The sequence below is a fragment of the Thermobia domestica genome, chromosome 17 (genome assembly GCF_964235325.1).
Source record: "Thermobia domestica chromosome 17, izTheDome1.hap1.1, whole genome shotgun sequence".
NCBI lineage: Eukaryota > Metazoa > Arthropoda > Insecta > Zygentoma > Lepismatidae > Thermobia > Thermobia domestica.
This window is the reverse complement of record NC_137470.1, coordinates 149534512-149562490: the sequence shown is the minus strand read 5'-3', so window position 1 is coordinate 149562490 and position 27979 is coordinate 149534512. Positions and strand designations below refer to the sequence as shown.

At 35.3% G+C, this 27979-nt stretch overlaps 1 long non-coding RNA gene across 2 annotated transcripts in view; it reads right to left on the bottom strand.

The window, feature by feature from the left end:
- Window positions 1–27979, bottom strand: part of LOC145674402 (uncharacterized) — an 81575-nt gene that overhangs the window by 29280 nt on the left and 24316 nt on the right. For both annotated transcript variants that reach the window (XR_014128920.1, XR_014128919.1), the window contains exon 5: window positions 24106–24259. This is a non-coding gene — a long non-coding RNA (uncharacterized LOC145674402). The remainder of the gene's footprint in view (window positions 1–24105; window positions 24260–27979) is intronic.

Below are 27979 nucleotides of genomic sequence, written 5' to 3'. Positions count from 1 at the left end.
ACGTGTTCAACGCCCAGATAAATCGGTGACTAATTTAGTTTACATGGTATTTAATCAAACGTTTTTATGATACTTTAGCAGAGGAGAAGGTTATCGCTCTTACAGTTTCCGCTTTACAGTCACATTATTTCAAACGAGTGGGAACTCAAACATTTAAAACTGTTGATGAATTACTTTCAGCTTTGGTAAAAATTGAAAGAAACTAAAGCAAAAGTAAAACGACGAGAACAACGAGAAACAGGTAACTTGCAATCATGGAAATCTGTAATCCCAAAGTTAAGAAACAAACAAAGCGCTGAATCATCAGATTCCGACTCAATTGACGACAAACATGAAAAAGAAAAAAACGTCACCAAGGAAAGCATATGTCATCAAAAACAAAAACAATAATTGGCACAAAACACTAGTCAGCATTTAAAAGTCTGGAATTCAGGGTACCTTACTCGCTTATCTAGGTGGTAGAGCAACCATGGCTGAACCTCGCCCGCTTCAATAAAGACATTTTCATTTCATTTATCTCAAAGATGCGACCAATATTCTATTTCTAGCCGTAGGCAGTGATGTTTGTTAACAAATATGCCCTGGCACTCCTTTAGCCACATTTCGGACAAAATTACCCGTGCAGCCAAAGTACAAAAAATGCACTTCATCCTGATTGTTTTTCAGCCTACACGATCGTCAACTTTTAATAGTATTAATTAATATAGCCTACTAGCTGAACCTGTGTTGTCTACTCAGCGCATCATTCTGTTATGACCATGAATCTCCTTCCCACTATGCATCTCTCCTTACACAAGTAAAGGATAGGAAACTCACAAAGGAAGTAAATTGTTATGTATAGATGTTGCAGTCAGTTTGTAGGAAATTTGTATAAGTAACACGATATCAACTGGAAATATTTTTTTCTAATAAATCCATATCCGTCCAAGTACGTCTCATTGCGTCTCTTGATGCCTTTGAAGTTGCCAGCATGCAATAGGTTTTGCCATTCAGATTTAAGCAGAGCGCCTCAATGTCCGTCAACCCGCCATACGTATCTTCTTTACTGGGTGCCTAACACCGTGGTTTCGGCCTGCAACAATGTTAATCTTATGGGCTCAAAACGGCCCATAAAATGTTGAATAGAACAATAACGACATGCTTTCTGAAAATTTGAATGAGAACGGGACAATCTACATAAAATTTGGAATCGACCAGTGAAAATCGCACGTTTCTAGGACTTGTGGTTTTCGATATCTCATTGTCGAAAGGATTGGAGACAAACATATAAACTTTTCTTTGAAGACAAACATATACACCTAGCATTTTAATATTAGACTAGCTGATCCTGCCCTCTTTACACAGCGCATTGTTATTCCTCACATTTGTACATGTCCCTTTGCAGACACAAGTGAAAGAAGTCTTGGTAAAAATCGGAAAGAGATACCGTAAAGGAGAGACTTTTTTCGATTTCTTTTTCAATATCTCGCACCGTTTGCAAGATTTGAGCCTACTTTCGGTTGCAGTTTTTAATTCATGTAAGATGTGTGTTTTCTTTCTTCTTGCATGTAGTATGTAATAAGCAAATACATAAACTAACTAACTCTATGGCCTATGGAATCCGGAGGTTCAATGCCGCGTTCGCAAAAGCTCTCCACCGACTTCTATCCTTAGCCAATTGAATCCAGTTTCTACTTTGTATTCCTATCTCTGCGAGATCCATCTTAATATTGTCCTTCCATCTGCGCCTACGTCTTCCTAATGGTCGTTTTTCAGCTGGTCTTCCAGTTAAGATTTTGAAAGCGTTCCTACTTTCTTCCATCCTGGCTACATGACCTGCCCACCTGAGCCTCCTAGATTTGATGACCCTAACAATGTTGGATAAACCGTATAAATTATGTAGTTCCTCGTTATGAAGATTCCGCCATTCCCTATTCCCGTTTCTCTTGGGTCCGAATATTCGTTTCAGGATCTTGTTCTCAAATACTTTGAATCTATGTTCTTCGTTCCAAGTAAGAGACCATATTTCGCAACCATACAGAACAACAGGAATGATTATCGTTTTATACATTTTAAAATAAGCCAATACATTACACATACAATCAATTATAATGTCAGTGATATATGGTGTTCATTGGTCAGAACACTCCAAACAATAAAGATTCAACTTAGAGTGGAGAAATGGATATCCTTCGTTTTTCATTATAATTTGGCCATGAAAAAACACCTGAGAGATATGCAACCCCTATATACAATTATATGGTGTTGGAATGTATAATAGGTAGGATATGATGCTTTAGTTTTTTTTTTTTAATTTCAACACTTCCAGTGTACCCGTAAAAATGTAATAAATAAATAATGGACATTTTTTTTTAAATATTGAGTTAGAACTGCACAATCTACGCAAAATTTGCAATCGATCAGTGAAAACGCCATCTTTCTGGAGCCTGTAGTTTCCGAGATCTCTGTCGAAAGGACTTGCCACAAACATATAGTTTAAAAAACTCCAAAGATGGCAGCACAATTCATTTTCATTTATTTCGGAGAAGGCTTATTAAAATGCAAAGGCTTTGAACAATAATTTAAAAGGATAATCTTTGTGTAAATGATCTCTTTAAGAAAGTTATTTAAAGTACACCTTTTTAAAAATATTTGTCTTTGTTATAAACGTGAAATCACAAATAACCGTAAATCAAAGGTTTGAAAGCTAAAGTTATATGTTGGAGCTCGGTCGCTCTTAATTGTTATTGTAGCATTTTAATAGATAGATGATGAAACAAACACCTGAGAGATATGCAACCCCTATATACAACTATGCTGTGTTAGTATGTATAACTCGTAGGATATGATGCTTTACTTTTTTTTAAAAAAAATCGACACTTCCGGTCTACCCCTAAAATATGTAATAAAGAAACAACCGTAACGCTTTTTAAATATTCAATTAGAACTGGGCAATCTACACAAAATTTGGAATCTATCAGTGAAAACGGCACGTTTCTAGCACTTTTGGTTTTCGAGATCTCATTGTCGAAAGGATTGGAGACAAACATATAAACGTTTCTTAAGAGGCAAACATATAAATCTAGCATTTTAATATAGACTAACTACTAGAGTTGAAATGAAACTCATCGCGTGGAGATAATACCTGTAGCAAGATAATTTTGTAACATCAAAAAGTTTATAACTTAATAAAAGTTGTTTAAAATGTTGTCCTTTATATGTCTAAATGATTACGTTTTATATCCAGAATACATTTAACTGATTGCAACATTTTATAATACCAATGAACAGTTTGTATGTCTACAGGACAAGGAAACTGAAAAAAGACTTATTTCAGTAAATTGCATAGTCTACATTTTGCAATTCTGAAATTACAAAATAAAATCAAATGTTCAGATCACTATTCTGATGAATACGTAAATTGATATATCATCTTCACGGACAATCCAAGTTTTTTTTTTTTTTTTTTATTTTCGTGAAGTTAAATCCTAATTGCAGTTGGTATTCAGGGTTGCCAGCTGCACTTTTTGTGAAGTAATCAACTTCGTCATTTAACGCTAGTAACCGTGAGGTACTAGCATCGTAGTCACAGTAATGAGCCCAATAAATGCATACGTAGCGGTTTTCTATATGGCATACTGAATGAAGATTGCTAAATATTACTTCATTATTATTACATAGTGCTTACAAACTGCTTATTGTTTCTCTGAACTCATAATTATTCCTTTTCGCTGATCTAGTGATTAAAGCGTGTGTTTCTGTTGTACGGGGTCCCGGATTCGATTCTCGGTAGAACAACATCGAAAGCACTATATTAGTTTAAAACCCATTTAAAACTAAGCATTGCTCTACAGACGAGGGGCGCTCAAGTCAATTCCAGACCTCCTGTAAACAAAATAAAAATAAATCAGTTGAAAATGCTCCAAGAGCATTGCAAGAACGAACTCAAAAAGAATGGAGAGATGGAGGGGGAAGGATAACTGTGATTGTTCCTAGATGTGAAAGTAAATCGTATTATCCGTATCATCATCTCTTTCTTGCAAAATATGATCTCTCAATAATTTACAGTTCCCGAGATATGGCTCCTTAAATATCCACAAATCGGCCATTGTTTAGCCAATATCTCGGGAACGGTAAAAGTGACGCAAAAAATTAAATCACTTCCTCCGATAGTTTTCGATAGTCTATCGAATGGAGGGTTCAAAATTGAAAAAAATCGCAAATAACAGACACACACACACACACAAAGAGAGAGAGAAAATCCAGTAACAAACTTTTTGAGTTCGTTGAGAAGGAACAAAATTCAAGGTAAAAAAAAAAAAAAAAAAAAAAAAAAAAAAAAAAAAAAAACGCCATTTATTTTTCTACATAACCCAACGTGTAACTAATGGCCAGAAGGTTTCGGGGCCAGTACATCTGAATCATCTCGAAGAGCCTGCTTCACTCTGGAAATCTTGACCTACGAGGAATTCTTTTAGAGGTTCGATCCTGGAAATGCTGGCCTTCCTTGTCATAGTGGTCCTTCACATCAGTGAAGATTTCATCTTTTCTGTGCTCTTCAAAAGCAGAATGTTGTTGTGCAACCAAACATGCATTGACTTTTCGAAACAGCTTGTCGTCACTGAGTTTATAGTTCCCTTTTCCTGACGACGAATCAACCACAGAAAATAAAACCTTTCAATTAAGTTGCCAGTTGAGTCGTCCCCTTCGACAAACAGGCGATTTAGTTGGTCATATTTACACAGTCGACTGAGTTGAAAGTGGCGTTAATTCAACTGAATCGTCCACAAATCGACTAAATGAAAAGCCCCGCAAGTACCAAATACAGGCCTATCGCGAGAACACAAAGCCAGCAGGAGCTGAGATTTATTTGTGGAGTGCTAACTTGGGTTTACCTCACATCAGTGGCGTATCCAGGGGGAGGCGGTCGCCCCCCAGGAGAGTAAATTTTTATTTTATATATATAAATAAAACCCATCCCAGAGTTTGGAGCTCTTAAAAGTAGCTCTAAGTAGCCCATCGCCTCCCCCACAGAAGTCCGTCCTGGATCCGCCCCTGCCTCACATTCACATATCCTTACTAACAAACAACTGAAAGTTTCAAATGGCTCTGAAGGTGGTCGCAGGGGGCCTCATTCCCCTGGCCACTCCTTATCTACGAGCCTGATTGAACATAAGGTCAATATCTGCTGCGTTTTTTAATATATAAAATAACAGCGAGTAGCGCCTGTCACTGAATCTTTAGAACAAAAATCCTCAGTGACACTCGCTATTCCACTCTCCCGATTGAACACTGTGCACTAGCTCACCAAAAGAAAAACTTTTTATGCAAATATAAGACCTAGTAACAGTGGAGAGTAGATATAATTGCCTTTAAGATTTATCAGTTTCCACACATATTGTGAATCTGTACAGTTAGTGAACTGGTGACAATAAAATAAGAGCCTAGTATACATTAAGATAATATTTATACCAAAAAATGTTATCTCTAAATGTTATATATATAGAAGTGCCCATATTTCCTATCTGTACCAATAATTCTAGCTTAGACATCAGTCACTTTTTGTTCATTACAGTGTCATGCTACCTAATGATAGAGCTGAACATCGTTCTGAACGCTATTTACGATGCGTAATTTCGTTAGTTACGGAACTATGGACTTCTTCTGAGTACTAAATTTCAACATAAATTCAAGAGCGTTATTTCAGACTTTGCTTGACGCAATGATTTTACGAATACATATAATTATTGACAAATATGTTTGAAATAGCAAAAACGGGTTTCTTTACTCGTGGAGAAAATTTTCTTAGAAAGTAGGTTGATTCTGTAATCTCTAAGTTTATTTAGTTAATTTATTTTAAAGTGAAAATAGGAGCGGTTACCACGGAATCATAATAATAAAGAAAGCGACATTCACTTTATTTTGCACACAAAAGAAATTAATATATATTATTGTTATTTAGGCTCTCAAGACTTTAAGGTACGAATTTTCAAGCAAAAATATTTCAAATTTAAGCTTTGAGAGAAACATTCCAACTTGATTCGCATTAGCAAAACTTCGGATGTAGTAGAGGCAAATGAATTCGCAGTTCTCATTCGCATTCGGAAGCAATGGAGGCGCAGCCTTAGAAGTGCTAACAAATTGGTGTATCATAGAACGCAAATTAAAACGCAGATTTTGCATGGTGCTTAAGCAAACTGTTACGGAATGGGAAGCAAAAATTCGTTATCAATCCGTACATCAGTGTTTGGACAATTAGTTGAGTTCGTCAGTAACAACCTTCGAGTTCACATCCTGTTCCTCTGGTGCTATGTAAAGGAAAGGGGTCTAGTGCGATTTTCTTCACGTATACACTACATCTCTCTTCTTTGTACGCTTTTAGGTTCATACATACACTTTTCCTTTACACTTTCTTCTTTTTCCACTATACATTTCTCACTTTTCCCATCTTTTTAGCCCTGTTCATCTAGACACAGTCCTCTATTACTGTTTGAACTTCTCTCCTGATTTTGATTTTTACTTTTCCTGATTGCGACCTTTATTTGGGTTTATGTCCACCATCATAACGACCAGGAACTCCTTACACGTGGATCACTTGAAAAATGTTCCTTGTAAGGTATACATAAAATAATTTCACAACTGTAGCCTACATGAATAATTGCCGAGGCACCTCATTTCATAACCCTTAGTGGATTTGACGAAAATAGAGAATTAACATTCAGCATGCTAATCATTGCATGACATTATATTGATTAAAAGAAATAAAAAATGAAACAAATGCGTTATTGTAAATGTATTCCCTATTTTATATAAGTGCGTGCAACTTTCAAGATAATACCGCACAAAATGTTCATATTTTGCAATCATTAAAATAAGCCTTACATGAAATTCTTGTATAATAGAAAAAATGCGAAATAATATTTGCAACTAGAGTATGATATCCGATTTTTTTCTTGTTGCTTCAGAAAATCTTAATTTGGAACAAAATTACACCTCTTCTAGGTGGCATTTTTTCTCAACATTGAATATATAAGGACGTTTTCGAAATGAGTTGTATGTGTCAACGTACACACATACTTTCACCTCGCTTATTATTTGGGAGGGTGACCGAATGGTCAGCCCTTGGAGGACCCAAGGGTCTTCCTTTTGCATTTTTTTACCCCTTTTTACTGTTTTAATATGTAATATGGAAAGTAAGGATGCTTTCCGTGGATTTTCTGTAAATTCTGCAGCCTCATTCCATGATATCGTTCCACCAGCTCGTTCTAATAAATTCACTTTCATCAATCGTCCTACTCCTTCAGCCTACAAAGCAATACGATGGGACATAAAACTACAATTTCATTTACGAGGTGATGGAGTAAGGGCGGCCGTCGCGGGAGTGACAAGTTTAGCAGATACTGAACAAAAGAATGGTTAAATTTCGATGGTTTCTTTTTTTACATCCCGAGATGATCCTTATTTATTTACTCTCTTGTACAACTAAATCTACATTCGACTGCAAATTTGGTCGCGGCTGGAAAGTAATTGTGAATAGTAGACTTCACGTAAGAAAGGCACATACAAAACAGCGACGATAAAAAGCGTCCCGCGTCAGAAAGGTCAAAGTCTTCCTGCCATAACACTTTTGTTTCAGCTCTTCTGATGTTCCATTTTATGCACCTCAGCACTAGCACTTAATTGAAAAAAAAAAGAAAAAAAAACAGCATGCAACTAAGCAAATATTTTTCTTTCTGTGAACAGCTAGGCTATTCTTTTCCTTTTTATTGATAACAGGATAACAAAATAATTACTGAAAAAAGTGATTCTTGAATTTTATTAAACTTCCAATATGCTGTGCGAACTATTTTGAAGGAAGTCTTTAATACGACAAATTGTCCCTCTTTCCCCCAGCAGACGCTAAATTATCGTAGACGCTGAAAATTTTCTGCTGTCCTTATTTGAATCCTGACTTGAAAGAAATAGAAGCAGTTTCTATTTTCTCCTGGACTTGCATACAAGTACCAATCAGAAAAGAGTAGCGTCTGACGACATTCAACTTTGTTTCTCGCTGTCATTTCAAAACAAAGCAGCATTGACGGTATTAGTAGTCAAATACGAAAAATATGATTTTTAGTATAACGTGAGCGCGACTTTGAAGAATAAAGGTATGAAGCGAAATATGCACACTACATTTGTGAACAAATGTAATTACATCTTTTAAAAGGATAAAAATAGGTGATTTAAGTATATTGTGCAATTTGTATACCAAAAGATAATGTAATACATTATAGAGAACGTACAGTTTTACTTTTGGCGCACCACTAGAAATAAATGTTCAGAAATTAGAATTCTTTCACTAATTCCGTTATTGTTTCCTAAATGATTTGCACTGGGTGACATAAAAAGATCTCATATGGCATAGTTAAAATTCAAGGGGGCCATCATAAGCAATTGTTAAAAAATTAAAATTCTTTTACGATTCGCGTATAGATACAGCGTTCGGATATGTGCATAAAAACTACAGTGCAAACAACACAAAACAACCTGTGCTAGGTGGCCACTAAAAAGCACGAATGCTATCTAACAGAGTCAAGGCAGGAGGAAGCTGGAGGTCCAGAACGTTAGTGAGGGAGTGCTTCCAAAGGGAGTGAAGGTAGGTATGCGCATAAGCGAGGGTAGTTTAAACGAGTGGGTTTTGGCAATGATACGAGTTTCAACAGCATTCGTCATGGTTTCATACTAGTAGCGTGCCACGTGTAAACAAAATACAACCTTTGTACACTGTGCAAAAATACAGCGCTGGTGGAAAATAGTTTCTAATACAGTCATCTTTCATATGCATTCACTTATTTTATCCGTAGTAAAGTACTCGTAAGGATTTTACACTAGCAGTCATACACTTGTATACATAAAATATAGGTGTATTACTTTGTATTTAATTCTATCGCTTGCAGAAATTTGTTCTTTATAAATATGTCTTTTCATGAAAAATATTGAATTTTACCTGTAAATCTTCCAAAATGTGGAGCGTCAAAAGTAAACCAGCACCATAAAAGAAACAATGAGAGTTAATAGTCATTAGTGTTGTGTGGAATTTGTACAATTTTAGGGAACAGTTCTAGAATGCTGGCACAATACAAAATATCCGGGTGTAGCGCATGAGAGGGGCCCGCCCACAGTGCGATATAAATTTACTATATAGGGTGTGTGGGTATCTTCTGTGGGCAGTGAGTCAAGCGGATACTCTCAGTACCTATACTAGAAAATTGCTCTTCCTTCTTTTGTTTTAGCTTTCCGCGCCTGATAACTGCCTTCATTTACAAATTTGGCCAACCCATTTGTTTTTCAGTTCGACAACGTGGTTGATGCAAAGGTCTAGAAACCTTTTTTCATCCGATATAACCTCCGTTATGTTCGTATCTTGCTTCCGAATTTTCGGTGTTATTAATTCCAGTAGCTACGAAATTCAGAATGGTCCATTCTTTAGATTTTTTTTTTTTTTTTTTTTTTTTTTTTTTTTTTTTTTTTTTTTTTTTTAGGAACGAGGATATGCAAGTAGTTTATTATTCACAATTGAAAATACGGTGCTTTCTTGTACTTTATTGCGGCAAAGAATCCACTCCCTGGTCCAGCAGCTCATCTTTTCTGTTTCTCTCGGTTTTTTTTTTTTTTTTTTTTTTTTTTTGAGGGGGGAGACAAAAGAGCAGATATCGGTGCTATAGCTATTTCATCCTCTTCGGATGAACTCATATTGCGAAGTAGAAAAACAATAATATTTACGATTACGATAGTTGATTGCCCTGTACGTACCACATTTTTCAAGTGTTTTTCGCTTGTTTAATACAGCGGCAACGAGAGGCTCTGCTGGTAAAAACTATCTAGTTTTAAGGATCGTCTGAGACCCCTACGTAACCTCAGGATGAAACAAATTGCATGGAAGTTTGAGTTAAGCAACACTGTCTAGTTGTAACCTGGTGTGAGGCCTCAGTTCAGGTCCGTGTGAGACGGGCTTTACTTTTATTTAAGCTTTTAAATACAGATTTAGGAGACAACGTAGTCAAGTGGTAGGAGGACACACTTCCGCCTGATCCCGGATTCGATTCCAGACCATTGCTTCCAAATGTTCGGCGTCCAACCAGTGTCGTGGGCCTAACTGGGGAGTCACGTGAATAAAAGACGTGACGGCCACAATGTCTAGAAAGCTTCTGGTACGCCTGTTAGGGAGAGAGAGCCTCACGTCCGCCTGATCCCGGATTCGATTCCAGACCATTGCTTCCAAATGTTCGGCGTCCAACCAGTGTCGTGGGCCTAACTGAGGAGTCACGTGAATAAAAGACGTGACGGCCACAAGGTCTAGGAAGCTTCTGGTACGCCTGTTTGATACAGGGAGACGCAGCTTTACGTCCGCCTTATCCAGGGTTCGATTCCAGACCATTGCTTTCAAATGTTCGGCGTCCAACCAGTGTCGTGAGCCTAACTGAGGAGTCACGTGAATAAAAGACGTGACGGCCACAAGGTCTAGGAAGCTTCTGGTACGCCTGTTTGATACAGGGAGACGCAGCTTTACGTCCGCCTTATCCAGGGTTCGATTCCAGACCATTGCTTCCAAATTTTCGGCGTCCAACCAATGTCGTGCGCCTAACTGAGGAGTCTAGTGAATAAAAGACGGGGCGGCCACAAGGTCTAGAAAGCTTCTGGTACGCCTGTTCGAGACAGGGCGACGTAGCGCGCTGACCACGTGTTAGTCGTTGGGCTGAACTTAGTTCAGACGGTGGCGAACAGATGGCATTGAAACGGCTCAGGTCCACAAAGGACTGTTACGCCAAATGATTTAGTTTGGTATATACCGACTTGCACATCTCCAACTTAAGCGAATCCTCACACTGGACACTTTCTCAGGAAAGAATATGTAGATATCATAGGAATAAACTCTCTTTTCCCCATTAGGAGTGGAATTTTCCAAGAGAACGAATTTTCTTTCCATTATTTTATGATTATATATAATGATCATCACATGTCCAACTTAAGGACATCCCGATATTCAGTACTTTGAGAATAAAGAGAAATTCCAACACTATTGAAATTGTTCCCTTGTCTCTTAGGAGCAGAATGTTCAGAAACGCTGAAACATGTCTCCTTGTTCTTGATTAAACGTATATAACGAATTTCAGATCTCCAACGTTAGGAAATTCTCACATTCTGCACTTTCTAACTGAACAAAGGCAAATTTGGGTAATTTACAAATTTTCCAACTTCCTTTCTTAGGAGCTGAATTTTCAAAAATGCTATATGCTGAGTTTCAAATCCCTAACTTCAGGGATTCGTGATATATACTATTCTTTAAATAATAATAATAATAATAATAATAATAATAATAATAATAATGAACCTCCTTTGTCCCCTCAGGACGTATTTCCAAAAGACCTTACGTATTCATTGCTTTCATGACAAAACAAATACTCTCTCTAAATTTCATTTTTCTACCTGTAGTAGTATTGCCTAGGCCAGTGGTTCTCAACTTAATCCCTATCACTATCCCCATTTTATCACATCCTCATGCCAGCGACCCCCTTACAATTTCTGGTTTGTAATGAGCTTTATGGGATTTTTAATAAACCTACTAGCTGAAACTGTGCTCTCTGCACAGCGCATCGTTCACATATGAGCAGGAATCTCTTTGTCATTCCTCAAAACATTTGTACATGTCCTTTTACAGACACAAATGAAAGAGAAGTCTTGATAAAAATCGGCAAGGAGTATCATAAGGGGGAGATTTTTTTTTTTTTCAATATCTCGCACCGTTTGATACATTTGAACGTACTTCCGGTTGGAGTTTCTAATTCATGCGTGATTTTTTTTTTTTTTTTTCTTGCATGCAGTATATAATAAACAAATACGTTACACAGACAATTAATCATAATGTCAGTGATATATGCTGTTTATTAGGCAAAACACTCCAAACAATAAGGATTCATCTTAAACTGGAGAAATGGTTATCTTTCGTTTTTAATTATCATTTGCTCATGAAACAAACGCCTGAGATATATACAACCCCTGTACACAACTATGTGGTGTTGGAGTGTATAACTTGTAGGATGTTTTACTTTAAAATTTCAACATTTCCAGTTACCCCTAAAAATGTAATAAAGAAATAACGGCCATGTTTTTTTAAATGTTCAATTAGAACTGGACAATCTATACAAAATTTGGAATTGACCAGTGAAAACGGCACGTTTCTAGCACTTGTGGTTTTCGATATCTCATTGTCGAAAGAATTGGAGACAAACATATAAACCTAGACTTTTAATATATAAATACTGTTGCCGGCCGCCGAATTATGGTACACACGTTGACACAGTGGCGTATGGAAGGGGCCGCCCCCCCAAAAGGGTTACGACAATGTACTTTGGTACTTTGATGTTTGTATTTTTTTTTTTCTCGGAAGAAACAACAATTGCCTTCCATGTACTCTATTTCAAAATATAATAGGTCACTAAACAGTTTGTAGACAAGCTGTGTTCAACAACATCGTCTTTATTTTTTAAAAATGTTTGCATTTGTGGGACGGGGTATGAAATCGAGTTTTCCAGGAATCCCTGCTGTTCAAAGGGAAGAAAGGAAAGAGGGTGAAAGCCTAAATGCATATGGTGACCTTGAAGTTATTGTTCTACTGTTTGACGTAGAATTACCACATTTTCACGTATCTTCTTTGACCCAAAGCCTTTGCAGACGGGACCAGGCAGGAAGAAAAGAATCATTTCCTTTCTGATCATAAAAGGATGTTCCGAAAAAAAAAAAAACTATACCTTGGCTGAAGGGTTAAGAGGGAATGGACATATTTGAGCCCAAGAAATCATTCACCTCGACAAAAATAACAAAACACGTGACGTCATCGCCTATTTTGAATCATTCACCGCCGTTCCCAAAGGATTAACTAAACCAGGAATCCTTCCGCAATCAAAGTAAGTGGTGATAGCTAGTTTCCTACAAGGAAAAAAAAAAAAAAAAAAAGGGGTAAAAATAAAGATTTTCCTTTGTTGTTTTGGTTTCATTCAGGTAAAAAATATTTGAGGAAAAATTGTTAACAGCAGACGATGGAAAACGATAGTAAAGACTTGTAGCGTATGACTAGCTCACAGCAGTCTTTCATATTTGATCAATTAGAGCAGTTCAGAAGATTTGGTCGAGTTAGACGTGTTTAGGGTGTCGAAGAAAGGACTTAATTTGCAAATGCAAAATGTCGCAAAACGTTTTAAAAAGTGGTTAAAGCGGAAGACAATTGTGTTAATTTCAGTGAGGAAAATGTGTAAAGAAAACAAAAGAAAAAATCGGAGAAGAAGCTAAACAAATTATTAATTCAGAGAAAGACTCGAGAAACAATTTAGAAAAATGACTAGAACGAAAAAACGACAGTAGTGGTGGTAATTTTGGCGACGAAAATGTACATAAACAGCAATCGACAAACAACGAAGAAATATATAAAACAACCACTTCAGACAAAGGTGTACGTATTATTATTATTATTATTAAAACTAAATGTTCTGGCGCAAAAACACATGTATATACTCATATATCCTAATCCTAATTCAGGGGCGTCAATTAGGGCGCATTCCCCCCCCCCCTGAGTTTGAAATTTATATAGATTTTATCAATAGAATAGTAGTAGGTCAGTGAAAATCGCGAAATTTTACATATATCAAAGGGGTCTTGCCTCCCCCCAAAGCCAAATCTGAAATGACGCTACTGTCCTAATTATATATAAAACTACATGAACTGACAAAATAACGGGTACTTCCGTTGACCTGGAAGTTGAAATTCGGCATGATTGTAGCTTTTTCGGGATTAACTCACAGAAAAATTGCCAAAAGTTAATATTTTTAGTTTTTAGGGGGTCTAAAGGGAAGATAAAGAAATGTCCTATGTTATTTAAATGGACTGTTTTTTTTTTTTTTTTTTTTTTTTTTTGACATATAATCTCATGTTTTAGCTACTTGGGAGTGAAATAAGAACTTGAAATTCGGTATGTTTGTAACTTTTCCATAGAATTATTTAACAAAATCACTCCTTCCTCTGTAGAGGGTAAACAGGATCATAAAGAATGAGGAGAATAAAAATACTTACTGAAAGGATGGGAGTGCGCAAGGGAATAAAAAAACTAACACTTGTAAAAGTCGTAATCACAAAAAAAAATTCTCATTTTCTTCTATGGTTTTCTGACTGTCTACTCATGCCCCCTTTCAATTCACGTAAGATAATATTGACAAAGGGCACTTGTTCTAGTGAATTTCTCTCATATGTTGTCAGTCTGATTTATTTCAATATTTTTATATTTTTATTTCAAATTTAAAGAAAAAAGGAATACAAAACCACCCTGAAATAAATACTCTGGTGCAACCAATACAGGTGAAAAAGTCCGCTAGGGTCCATTAGCCGTTCTTTAGGCCATATTAAAATAATTCATGATAGGACAATAACAATGTTTGATACCTTCCGCATGCGATGCTCTCTTTCAACCGTGCTAGTTTGTTGGATTCAAAGATGTTTACTCGCGCATCATTTCCTCCTTTCCAAATATTTGAAGAAAAAGCTCTGTTACCTATAATAGGTGTTCAGCCATTTTTTAAAGTCATATTTCTGTTTTCTTATTGATTAGTTCAAAAGATATTTGTTTATTTTTAGTATCTCTCAGTATTTAAATTAAATTTGTGGTGAATGTAGACCTACATTTTATAAGATGTTAAAAAACATTTTTTTTTTAATTCGTTTCAGGTGGAGTAGCAACAACATATCCTGAAGCGGACCGAAAAGATAACTCACCTGTAAGCTGTCTCTGTGAAAAGAGTGTCCATCTTAATATGCAGTTTTCAAAGCACCTCCTTCTAATAACTTTATTTCACGTAACCCAAACTAAGATTTGGAATGAGGTAACTTGAATTATGAATGGGATCGAAGTAAACCCAACCTTGCTTTCTAAACCAAACTAAAAATATTTTAACACAACAATTTTGTTGTCACGCTTTTGATGCTCCAGATGTCTAAAGCGTTTTAAAACGAAAAGTGATTAGTCGTGTGAATCTAATGTACACACACGTCCAAAATTATTGTCGCATATCAATGACTGTCTTTTTGTAAGAATATAACTTGATAATGATTTTGCAGGGTAGTTTCAATACTGGTACTATGTGTATAATCGTGAAATGAATGTATGTGGTAAATTTAATAGGAAAAGAATTATAAATACAAAAATTATAATGAGTGAAATAAAATGTCGCTAAATGGTCAAGAAAATTTTATTTTCGTTTTATTGTTCTTATTTACTGCTCTTTTGACATGAAATTTGCCACATACATGTCTTGGCCGATTATACACATACTAACATTATAAGAAATACCGGGCGAATTCGTTACCAAATTATATTCCTAGAAAAACATATTTAAAGACATGCGACAATAATTTTGGACATGAGTGTACATAAGTTTGATTTAAAGTTTTTCATTGTAACAATTAAAATGTTCTTTGTTTGAATTCTGGTGATATGTTAACGCTTTTACTTATACTTCATACAATAGGATTCTTTGAACTGTTTGCTTTATGTCAGTTGTAATGAAATGTTTTTTGCACATTTGGAAAGTTAGACATTATTTTCAATAATTTGGACTTAACAGGAAGGAAAGTGGAAAGGGCTTTTTTTTTTTTTTTTTTTTTTTTTTTTTTTTTATAGCAGGGTGTAAGAAACTAGCTAACACTTTTTATGTTAGGCATTTTTTATTACTACTTTATTCAGCATTTAATAAAATAAACTGTTATTTGCTACATAAAATGATTATTTCATGTAATCTTAGATGTAAGATAACATTAGGATTCATAGTAAATGTGTGTACAGATTTCATATTAGAGTATATTCATTCCCTCACCATGCATTCTTCTGCTTAGAGGTAAGATTTTTAGATTGACAGGCCTAGTTCGTGTTCGGTAGTAGGCCTTCTAGCTATTGTCGGAGCGATCAATTAAAATTTTCCATTGTGAATTTTACAGGATACGAATAATGCCAGATTCAACAATCAATGGGTACAACTACAGAGCTTATTTTCTTTTTGTTGTACAATGATTTTAGAGCTGGATGATCGCCGTCTTTTCATATCACAAGCTTGTGTCAGTTTTATTTTGCTCTACAATGGGAACTCAACTCATATTAGAAACCTATTTCCTCCCATGAGCTTTAATATTTATGTTTTTAAAACTACTTCAGTTCATTGGTTTTTCTTTTCTGAGAAGGGGACATGTTTATTCTTATTCCAGAATACTATCCCTTCGAATCCTGGTGAGATGTATACATAAGACATATATGATTTTAGTCAGTAACGTGTTATTTGGGTTTCAAGCCTCCGTTTAATGCTGCGATTTAGGCACACTCGCCTCCTTTCAAGCAGTAATGAAGGATATGTACAGAGAGGAGAGAGAGAAAAAAATATTAGTTCACGGAAAGAACACAAGGAAGCATTCGGGCCTCCAACTAGATCACATCGGTCCTTTAGGTAAGTCTAGGACTTGGGAAGCAAGTGGCTCTGCCTTACACCCTCCCGGCATTCGCCTGGTTGGACAGTAAATCCAAGGGAAACCTCATTTCGTCAGGATGACCGGTTTGAGCAGTATTCGTGTCTACGTTCGATCTACCCAAGCGCCGCGTGGCAGACAGAAGCGCTACACGTACATCACCGACTGGGTACGTAAAATAAAGAATAGAGGTCAGAATGGCACTTTCCGGATAACGGGCGATAAATCTGAACCTGCCACCTCCAAAATCCAACGATAGCGTTAAATTTTGAACATGTAAATTACGTTGAAGATACAGACCAAATATACCTACTTGATTCGTATTACATATGTCACGAAGGCGGACATCTAAACTACTGATATACGTATAATTTACATAACCTATACCTAACCTATACAGATAATATACAGGGTGGCCCAAAAGTAGTTATACAGCCCTGTATTAATCAAGTATTACATTTTAATATATTAAGATAATTAGTATATTTTCTTTTGTTCTGAGCCTACATGGATAACAATAAGTAAATGATATAAAATACCATAAGCCGGTCAGTACGGGACTGGGTACCTATTTTTAGGCCACTCTGTACGTATACAATGACTATATGTTACGTACATTATTCATATGATATACGTATGTGTGTTGTATGAGTAGCCTCAACGCTGAAAGGGACGTTAAAGTAAATCAAACTAAAAGAGACTCATCTGAACCTATGCAATGGAAAATTTAAATACGTACAGCAAAGTCGCACTTTGCATTGCTTCGTCCTCATGTAACAAGAAGAAAGTTGTTCAAAAAAATATAATTCCTGAATTAGAAATTAAGATCATAAAAGATATCATGTGAAAGACAGTATGAAGGAACAATAGCATGTCTCAAAGAATCAGATATAATAACGAGTATAATCAGATATAACCCCTGGAGTTGGACAACCGTCTTTCTTAGATAAACAGCTCCTGAAACAACAAAAACAATTGATACTTTTTGTCTTCCTTTATATATTCGGTACACTTTTCGGGAACGATGTTGAAATTAAAGAGGCATTACTATTATGTACAACTACAATTGTAATTCATGCAACAATATTAGAAACAGATAGAGTTTGCAGTTCTTTAAAATTTTTCTATTTTCTTGACCGTAAAATCTGCAATTATTATGAAACGAACCCCTATTTCTCAAAAACGAAGAGTTTCTCGAACGATCCATGTTGACTATATCACTGTTTTGTCATGTCGATGAGAGATCTCTACTGTATAAGTTTCATTACCCTTTTTTTTCTTTCTTTATCTTTCTGTATCGTTTCCTAAACAGCATTTACTGTCACCACAGACTGGTGTGTCTTATAAAGTGAGAAATAAATTTCCGTTTTTCTCAGAGAACATTAGACCTTTAACGAATGACTAAAGAAAGAACTAACGATAAGGCCACTAGTAAAATTTGTCGCTATGTGTAGTCAAATAATATAACTTTTGTAATTAATTAGTTAATAAAACCTCCATTTTAAAGTGATAAGAATAATAGCGTGATAGCATTAGCTGTCGTTGGGGTTTACTATCTAGCGTTTGTAGTATTTGCATGCTCCGCTTACAGCGATAGTAGTCACATGACGTCCTACCAGGACCACTTGTGGGGTGATAAGTAGTTTCGCTACATACTTGTTGCTTGGCATGTAATCGTGTAAGACCTACTTTTGATAGAGTGAGAAATTGGGACTACGTAAATCTCGTTTCGGTTATAAAGAGAATCCTTAACCTAATATCTAACCATTAACTCGGAAAAATCTAAATTTAGTTTAGAAAAGACACAAAAGGTGAAGAAAATTAGTGGAATTATAGTGAAAAATAATATAAAAGTTACCAGGTTTGTTAATTAAATGGAAATTGAAATTGTGATTATGTTTGTAAGCATTGATGTTAGCACTGATTAAGTGAGCAACCATTCTGCGGGGACAAAAAGTTTTCTGGGAAGATTTTTTGATAGATGTCGAGTTTTCGCTGCTTTAAACCTTTTTCTAGAAACGTTATTTTTACCTCTAAAGTTTGTAGCTAAACTACTACTCTACTACTTATAAAAGGGATTTGCCAACAGCTATCACTATTATTCTTTAACTAGTGGATTTTATGTTCGAATTTCATTCCCCTGTTAAACAACGTTTGAAAAAAATTCAATTTCATTGTTAAATGCGTATGTTATGAACATGACAGTCTTAAGTGAAGACAAGTATAGATGTCACATTATATAAACTTGTTTGTTGCATATATACAGGGCCGGTTCTAGACATCTTTTAAGTGCAAGCAAACAATATTTCGGCGCCCGCACCAAAATGATAATAGAGTGGGAAGTTGTAATGGTCACAAAATCTTCAAATAATTGTTACAATTGCAAAGCTCTTCAATATTTGTTGTCTTCCTGTGAATATTAAGGAAAAAATGGGGAAATTATAACTAATTGACTCTGAATGAATACTAAGCAAAGTTCCAGTTTTAATAATTAATATAATTTTTTATTAAATAAGCACAAAACACAACTAAGATATGTGCCTAAGATGTATTTTGATAAGTACAATTGAAATATAAAAGTTAAAACAAAATAAAACTCATGAGCTTCAAGTCGAACATTAACACAGGTTTGATTTTGACAAAGAGGTATGCTCTTATGCTTGATTAAAAGCATATTTATATAGCACTTTCTAGTGATATGATTTTGGTAATTAGCTTAATTTTTCTTTTTTTTTTTTGTTACGGAAAAATTCATGTTATAAAGACGCTTTTCTGGCTTTCAATTTGGTAAAATCTCGTATTATTGCATCCGTATCTATTTCATTGAGTATATCATTTTCTATGGCCATCAAAGCTAGTTCATTCTTGAGATATAGCTGATCTCAATTCTTTATAAATTTTAGCTGAACTTGTATAATACAGAACAAAAAGTATGTGCCTTAATCGATATGTAATTTGTGTTCGATGCAGTGGCGGAACTTCAAAAAATTTTTAACCCGCCCTCGCAGTTTTACCTAGGTATTCAGGGACCCTTAGGTCCATAAAACAATTCAGTCCTTTCCAATATAGAGATTAGAAATCACGTAATGAGTAACACAATATAACACAAGCAGTAGCGCACCAAGCTTTCTGTTTTGAGTCCGAAGATTTTTCGGAGTAGCCTACAAAATCCAAGTAGTTTTGTGCATTTACCCCATGAAATTGTGCTAATTTAAAATAAATAAATAAATAAAAATTTTTGCGGATCAAGATTCTCAGTCTATTTCTGTCGGTGCATCCGTGAACACATGTAACTAATAATCAAAACTGAACTTTGCATTAGGACTATTACCAAATGCTTAAAAATATTACTCTATTTAAATTTAATACGAGAGAGTAGATTTATGATGGTTACACTGTTATAATACAACAAGCATATGTATACGCTGCTATTATTGATTGAGAGTATTCTGAAAAAGAAAATAAAAAATAAAAATGAGCTACTTAAAATCCTAATGATCTTTCGATTAGCTATGCTTTTGAGTTAATATACGCATATGCTGCGTGAAAACTAACTGTATTCAAATAAATATTGAAAAACATTAAATTTAACTCAGACCCGAAGAGACCGTATCCCTTCCATTTTAATTTAACAATTAGATCACCGAAATCAAGTAAAATAAACTTACAGTTTGAAAAGTTTGTCGACTTGCAGATGCTTCGTTAGCAGTAACTGGCATTGACAACTCCCCCACCTCAATATATATATATATATATATATATATATATATATATATATGATAATCAACTTTCGAAATGTTGTCCACAAGTTGAAAGCAACTTCATAGAGCCTTTCCGTGCCTCTTATCTTCTTTCAAGTTTCGTAGCTTTCTTTTCCGATAAAATGCTCTACTTGCTTTTTGTTTTTTATCGTCGGCTATTATTATTACATGAAAAACAAAGAACTATTGAAAAGGAAAAACAGATATCATTTAAAAAAGACTCAGGATAGAAACGAAAATGTGGGCGAATGACAAATGGACAGAGATTAACAAAGAGAGCATTAAGCAGTGGGCAGCGATTGTAAGCCAAAGTTAAAATTTCCCTCAGAAATGATAAAAATATTCATTTATACTGCCCGTCTTTTCTTAGTATTCGCCCCCTCCCTGGACCAATGGACATCAAAAGCCTAGTTGCTTCAAATTCGATAATGCACATTTCATTTACGCTGGCCTTTCTCAATCCTTAACCGTGGTCATTGAACCGAAGCACTATGCGAGGACACTGTTTACGACAAGGCGGAGCACCCTTGAAGGCATTTCTTTCTACTGTGATAATGCCACCCAATCCACAAGCAACACGTGCAGTTGACTTCTTTTTGTTTGTTGAAACATTCTCATTTCAAAGACATATTTGGCAATTATATTCTCCACCAAGTTCGCGGGTGGTTTTTTTGGAGAGGAATGAAGAGACTATTACATCTGTATTTTGTGCGTATGCTGGGAATTTGGAAAGAATTCTGCTGTCTTTAGTCGTACTACCGTAGAAGCTAAATTTCCGTACATTTCATCTCATATTTGTAGAATCTCCCTTTTTCCTTAAATAAAGGGAAATTTCCCTGAAACTAGTGTCACTTGTGAGTATGACATTGACGCCAATTGATGTATGAGTCCATTTCAATTGTAAAGGTATTTTACAGCCAGCCACACAAAGATTCGACTTTATTGTCTTTTTGATGTATGTTATCTGTACAATACTTATTTGAAGCTATTTGGAAAATTTTTCATCATAATATTTTCTCTAATAAATATACATATTTAAAACACAAAATTACTATACCAGCTTGGCGCCTCATGCGAACGCGTAGTTCGCAGGATTCAAGATCCGGCCCTGCATGTACATTTAAAGTTATTTATCATTTGTTTCAAAATGTTGCATGTTTGTCGAGAAAAAAGAAAAAGGTAATCTGCAATAGTATTGCCGGGCTTACATGGCTGTGTCACTGTTAATTGTCGGTGCTGATTAATTTAAGTTTTGCAATTCCTCTGATTTAAGGAGTCAATTTCTAGGTAACTGCTTGTGCAAATTACCCAGTACTAAGAATTTCCTGGGGCATGAATATATATATGTCGCTACTACGTAACAGTGTCCAGGCTTGGACAAATTTCTAATTGCATTTTGGTACTTATTTCAGGAGGCAGAATCCAACTGAACTATTGTCAAACATATTCGTTTAAGAGGTTACGAGGAAAATGGCCTTAAAGTTTGGGTATTTATATCCCACATATGAGGTATTTTTTAAAAGGAACCCCATGGACGTGTATATTTAAAAATAGTTTCATAGGATTCATTCCTTCTCCTCAAATTACTATTTATAAAAAAACTCGAAATGTGTCCATGTGTGAGCACTTTTACATTGGCATAAGCAGTACTTCAAGGATTCCAACGCTGAATTTAGATTATATGTACAATCAGCGACAAACATTCTTTCCGTTTCGTAAAATTTATTTTGGGAATGAAGTTGGTATGGGTGGAACGTACAGAAAATTACATTGTTTTTAACTTACTAAAAACTGTATTCTAATTGTCGTTTCATTCTGAAGTTATTTGCGAAAGTACTTTCATAAAACCGAAAGAACTTTTGTCACTGACTGTACAATTACTTTATTCTTAGATGTAACCCTCAGTCTGAATTATTAAGAAGTTCATTACTGAATTGTCTATCTCTGTGTGTCTGTCTGTCTATTATTTGCTATTTTTTTTTTCAATTTTGAGCCCTCTATTCGATAGACCGTCAAAAACAATCTGAGAAAGTGATGGAATTTTTCGCGTCACTCTTACCGTTCCCGAGATATTGACCCCCCCCCCCAAAAAAAAAATCGATTTCGGGAGATTTAAGGAGCCATATCTCGGGGACAGTAAGTCATAGAGAGATAATAATGGTGTTGATCAATACCTAAGAGGATGGTAAAAATTTTGGTACCAAATAATAACCAGTGGCCACTGACCAACTGGCCACCGTCCCCAGATATTGACCAAGAAAGTTCGAATTTAGGGAGATTTAAGAAGCTATATCTCGGGAACCGTAAGTCGTAGAGATATGGTATTTTGCAAATTTTTGCGAGAGAGAAGAAGGTGCGGATAAAAAGATTTATTATTACATCTAGGAACAATGAGAGTTATCCTTCCCTCTCCATTCTTTTTAAGTTCGTTCTGGCAATGCTCTTGGAGCATTCTCAACTGCTTTTATTTGTATTTGTTTTAATTCTTATATTTCTAGTATTATTTCCTTGTACTGAAAATTATCATACACATACCTGTTATTTGCCACATGATAAATGGAGCATATAGCTCTGCTAAGGACATTAAAAAAAATGAAATGAAATCTTTAAGTTTTACGTCCCATGGTTATGCCGGTGAGGCTAAAGGAGACGGTGATGATGAGATATGAATGAAATGGTGGAATGAAGAAAGTGGGAGGAAACGGGAGAACCCCGAGAAAACCCACGAGCACGGTGTTTGTCCACCACAAAGTTCACTTGGCGGGGGCTGGGATCGAACCCGGGACCCCAAGCACCAGAGGTGAACGCTCTACCACTGAGCCACCGCGCCCCCTAAGGACATTAAAATAAGTAAATATGGATAGAAGATGTTTCCAGAATATATACATGGTAGTACACTTAACTATAAAAGAAGTTTGGTAAGTGTTCGAATGGCAGCTGATATAATTATTCTTAGTATCTTCATTTGCATTATAAATATTTTGTTGTATGACAAATTCTATTCCAGGATATTCCATACGATATTAATGACTGAACTCAGGTCCGGCTCTACCATATGTGCAACACGTCCATTTGCAAGGAGTGGCAAAATCTGTCATAACTATATTATTTACAATAAATATTTCTTGTTGGAAACAGACTTCATGACGATGGTACTTGAATTTACTAAGCCCGCCTTCGATTTGAATACTACGTTTATAAATCATATTTAGGTCACATGGACAGTTCTAAAGCAAATGGTCAAACAAATCCCAGCATGGATTACTTGATTGTTGTCAAATACAAGAACTCAATTCTTGAACAGTAGGAAACACCTGTTAGTTATTACAGTTTTGATATGAAAACTACTTGTCTTTGTTACAAGCAAGTTCCTTAGAATTGAAGACGGAAACAAGGTTTTATTAATTTTTTTTAACAAATGTAGAAGGAAAATCAAAAAATAAAGATAAAAGAGCTAGTTGCACTGGAATTGTCAACTTATATATTGAGATTGAAGCTTGAAATTGAATTCTATAAAAAAGGATTACCATCTTTCCTCTACAAGTGTGTTTGCTTTATCTTTCACTAATATAATAATAATTATTATTTGAAAAAAAAAGACACAACGAGATTGTATTTGTAGTGTTTAGATCTTTCTGAGTGTAAGTGCTTTTCCCTCCCCTTCGTTGTTCTTGATGGGGTAGCATAATTAAAATCGTGGCTTTTAAGATTTCTTCTCTCTGGAGAAAAGGGAAAAGGCAAATAGCCTAGGCTGGCCCTGACTGAAATAAATCAAAGTGTGTAGTTATTAGTCCCTGGAAAGCTAGATGATTTACTTAAAAATGATTACCTTCCGTCGCTCTAACACTACGTCTGTGGTAGACCAGCTTTTCCTATTTCATATGAATATTTGTCTAATCTTCCAATTGTGTTTCTGATTGCTCGATCAATTCCTTCTCCCATCTATTTTGTGTTATCATTTTCTCTTCAACACCATCTTCACCCTGCAATAAGTAATAAATACATATTAACATAACAGGCAGCCAGCAAATAACTGTGAAGAGGAAAACTTTCACAGTAATTATTTTCTTTAACATGAAATGAAACACATTATTTAATAAGAACGCTTAAAAAATATATATATTAAATATATATATATTACATAGCCATTTCTCAATTAACTACCGAACTTTTTAATGTCCTACTTACAAACCAAATTACTGAATGTTCAATCACCTAGTGCAGCCACCTTCCGATCCTATAACTAGAAATGGACTAGGTATTGGTACGTTCCAGGTTGTTATAAAAAGAAAAATCTATAAATTACAAGATGGCTATATCTCATTAAATACTAGTTGAAGATTGTGTTTCCCTTCTTGTTTTCTGTAAGTTCATTATCATCTCTTCACAAGGATAAATTTCAAACGAAATTCACACAATATATATATATATATATCCAGCTTTTCTATTTCTGTATTGAACAATTGGTAACTGGAGACACCGAAAATACAGTAATTTAGTTCATACAGAGAACTCAAATTAAGGATATTAATCTTTATAGAGTGGATGTATTTACTATTAGTTACATTGGGGAATTCAAACAGCTGTTCTCATTATATCAACGAAGTATTGTATACATCGTCCAATGTTTCGAGAACAGACACTATTCTCACCTTCTAGTTGATTATAAAGGCAAGCAGATGCACTATTGAAGTTCGATGCAGGGAACTTACCACCTACATACAACGGTTCCAGCCAACAAATTACGACTGGCTGGGCAAAGTATAAAAGAAGAGCAAGCCATGTTAATTACTAAAACAACTCTGCTATCCCGACGCTCAAGGTATTGACATAGAAAGTAAAGAAAGCCACAACTATGCTGCAAGACAACGATCTCAACAGGAATATTGGCTATCTATTTAGTCCTACATGAATTTCTCTAATTAGAAATCAACAGCCCCCACAGACAACTGACAATCAAGAGTTTCCGGGCCACCTAACTGATTGGACAATCCACGAGTTGTGTCTATCTAGATCGCATATATGCAGCTTCTCTGGGCTTTCCATACTGACTCTGAAGATGAGAAGAATGTACACAGCACCTGGTTGATATATCTCAAGTTTGCATCACAACACCAGGAAAGCTTCAGGTCTTACATTGGAAAATATTATAGGTATTTCCGTGTAGTTTAATGATTACCACATGGTCCTATATTTGATTCCTAGTACCAACAGCAGACTCTTTTAGTACTAACATCGCACTGTAAGGAAACTGCAAAGATGGTTGAATTAATGATTCCCGCCGAAGCATTCCGTGTCCACTGTTGTCAAGGATTACCTTTTTCCTACATTGACACCACCTTGAAATCAGAGCATATCTGAGAATTCTGTTGAGAGCATGCCTGGGAATTATATCCAAACCAATAGGGAATCCTTTGCACACCCATTGCAATGTTGATGAAATATGAATTACTGGATTGCATATGTATGACTTCCTTACGTTGATATGGACCGCCACTCCACAATTTCTCGAATTCAAAATAGCGCGTGTTGAAATTTAGCTTTCCCACAATTATATACAGTGCTAGTTCTGAAGCTAGTAACTTTTCTGCACAGGTTTATATGAGACTTTCGGTATTGAAATTGACAAAGATGCGGAATTTTTTATGCTCGTGAGGCAACTGCGAAGGATCTTGAATTAAGAGTTAGCAAATTTCGGTCAAAAGCAGAAAAATAATACATAAAACTGGATATGTTGCTCACACACATCGTCAAAGAAAAAGCAGTCTGGTTGACTATAGCCCTTAGTAGACTGAATCGCCAACTAGCTTGTTTGTAGGTTTAGTATGAGACTCATACACTTAGTTAACCAAAATTACTGTAATTTGTTTGACTGATACAAAATGCATTGGTGACATTCTGATTTTGAATCTGAGCATTATGCAGTCCAAAAATTCGCTATGAAAGATTTTACATCTACCTAAACTTTTTACATTATAATATTTTGTATTTTGATAAGAAGCAAAGAAGGTGGAATGATTCACTATTTACGTAACATAGAGGTTCTAAAACTCTATAGGTCACGGATATCAGGAGTTCATCGGAGTGCAAGTTCTTTTAAGCTTTTCAGTTAAGTTTCATTCTAGGGTTGGCGAGCGTCTAGTATTTGCTTCAATCTAAACTGAACCTAAAATGAAAAACACCAATCTGGAAAATAATATTTTTTAAAAGTCTATATAATTGATTGCCTAATAATCTCTCCGTGCACTACTCCAACCCGTCAATCAATTGGGAGTTTTTTGGTAGTCTTTTCCGTTTTAGACTAAAAAGTACAAGATCACTGAAAATTTCTACAGTCCATATTACAGTTACCACGTCACTGTTATTATTATTACTTACTTTTTATAACAAGATGGTGAGCAGATTAGTGACAGTCTACTGTATTTGAAATAGTATTTCAACTACTTAGATCGTGAAATGACAAGAAAGAATAAAGAGCAAACAAAGGATAGCGGAACTTTTCATACGTAGTTTAGCTCTTAATTAGTCGCACGCGGAATTTTGTTGCGCATTTTCACATTTTTTTCTTTCTTTTCTTATTTTTCTCTCTCTCCTTACTTTCAATCGGATGCTTTTGAACTTTCGTCTAGCTGCCTTTTAAAGTTCCATGATTATACAATACAGATTTCAATCGTTGCCCAAGTCATTCGTAACTATTTTTCGTATTTATTTGTTAGTGGTGCATTTTGAGGAGCAAAATATCCCGTGCGACTAAGTAATTTACCATTTTTTATCCTAGAAATTTTACGCTTCGTTTCATTTTATTGTTTGGCCGATACCAATTACGCGATTCGGTGACTACAAGACTTATCGCAAATATGTGCCACCACCACCACCACTTTTTTTTTTTTTTTTTTACACTTTCTTTTACAAAAATATATTTTCAATTGAAATTAATTTCAATGAAAGTCGATATGCAGGTATGGTGTTCTAGTATGCAGGAATACCAGATGTTACATCTACTTTGACTGATCCAGTTCCAAATTCAGAACGTTGTGCTTTCTGCACGAGGAAAGAAAATAGACGAAGTGCGGTATACATAAAGAAACTGTCACATATTGTAAAGAACGTGTTCATCAAAATGGAACACAGGTACATTAAGATGAGGATAGGTAGGTTGTGTATTGACATGTAAGCCGATAAGCAAAAACATCATTTATATGAACGTTTCAAATTAGGTAAAAAGTACCCTATATTCCTTGTCAAGTGCTATACATTTAATCATTCTTTATTATTTGGCAGAATATTTCCTTCATTATTTCAGTAAGGTATTATTATGTTAGTTTATGTATTCAATGTTATAAAATAAATTTAAACACCTATTAAAACATATATTTTAACCAAAAGTTAAATATAAAGACAATAAATATTACACCGGTTTTGCTAAATAATTATTTTGCGGAACAAAATTCCGCGCGCGACTAATTATGTGACTTTTTTTTTCCATGCGACTAGTTAAGGGTTAGTTTTCAAGGGAAAAAAGGTCTAGGCTGATTACCTGTCGAAATATTGTAAATGCTGTCCGAAAACCAACCGATAATTTCATTCCTACGTCAACTAAGTAAGTTGAAGAATACTTCTTCCTCGAGTATTAAATATTACATATCGGTTTTCTTTCTTTTTTTTTTTTTTTTCAAGTGTCGATACTTAACATGAATACACTT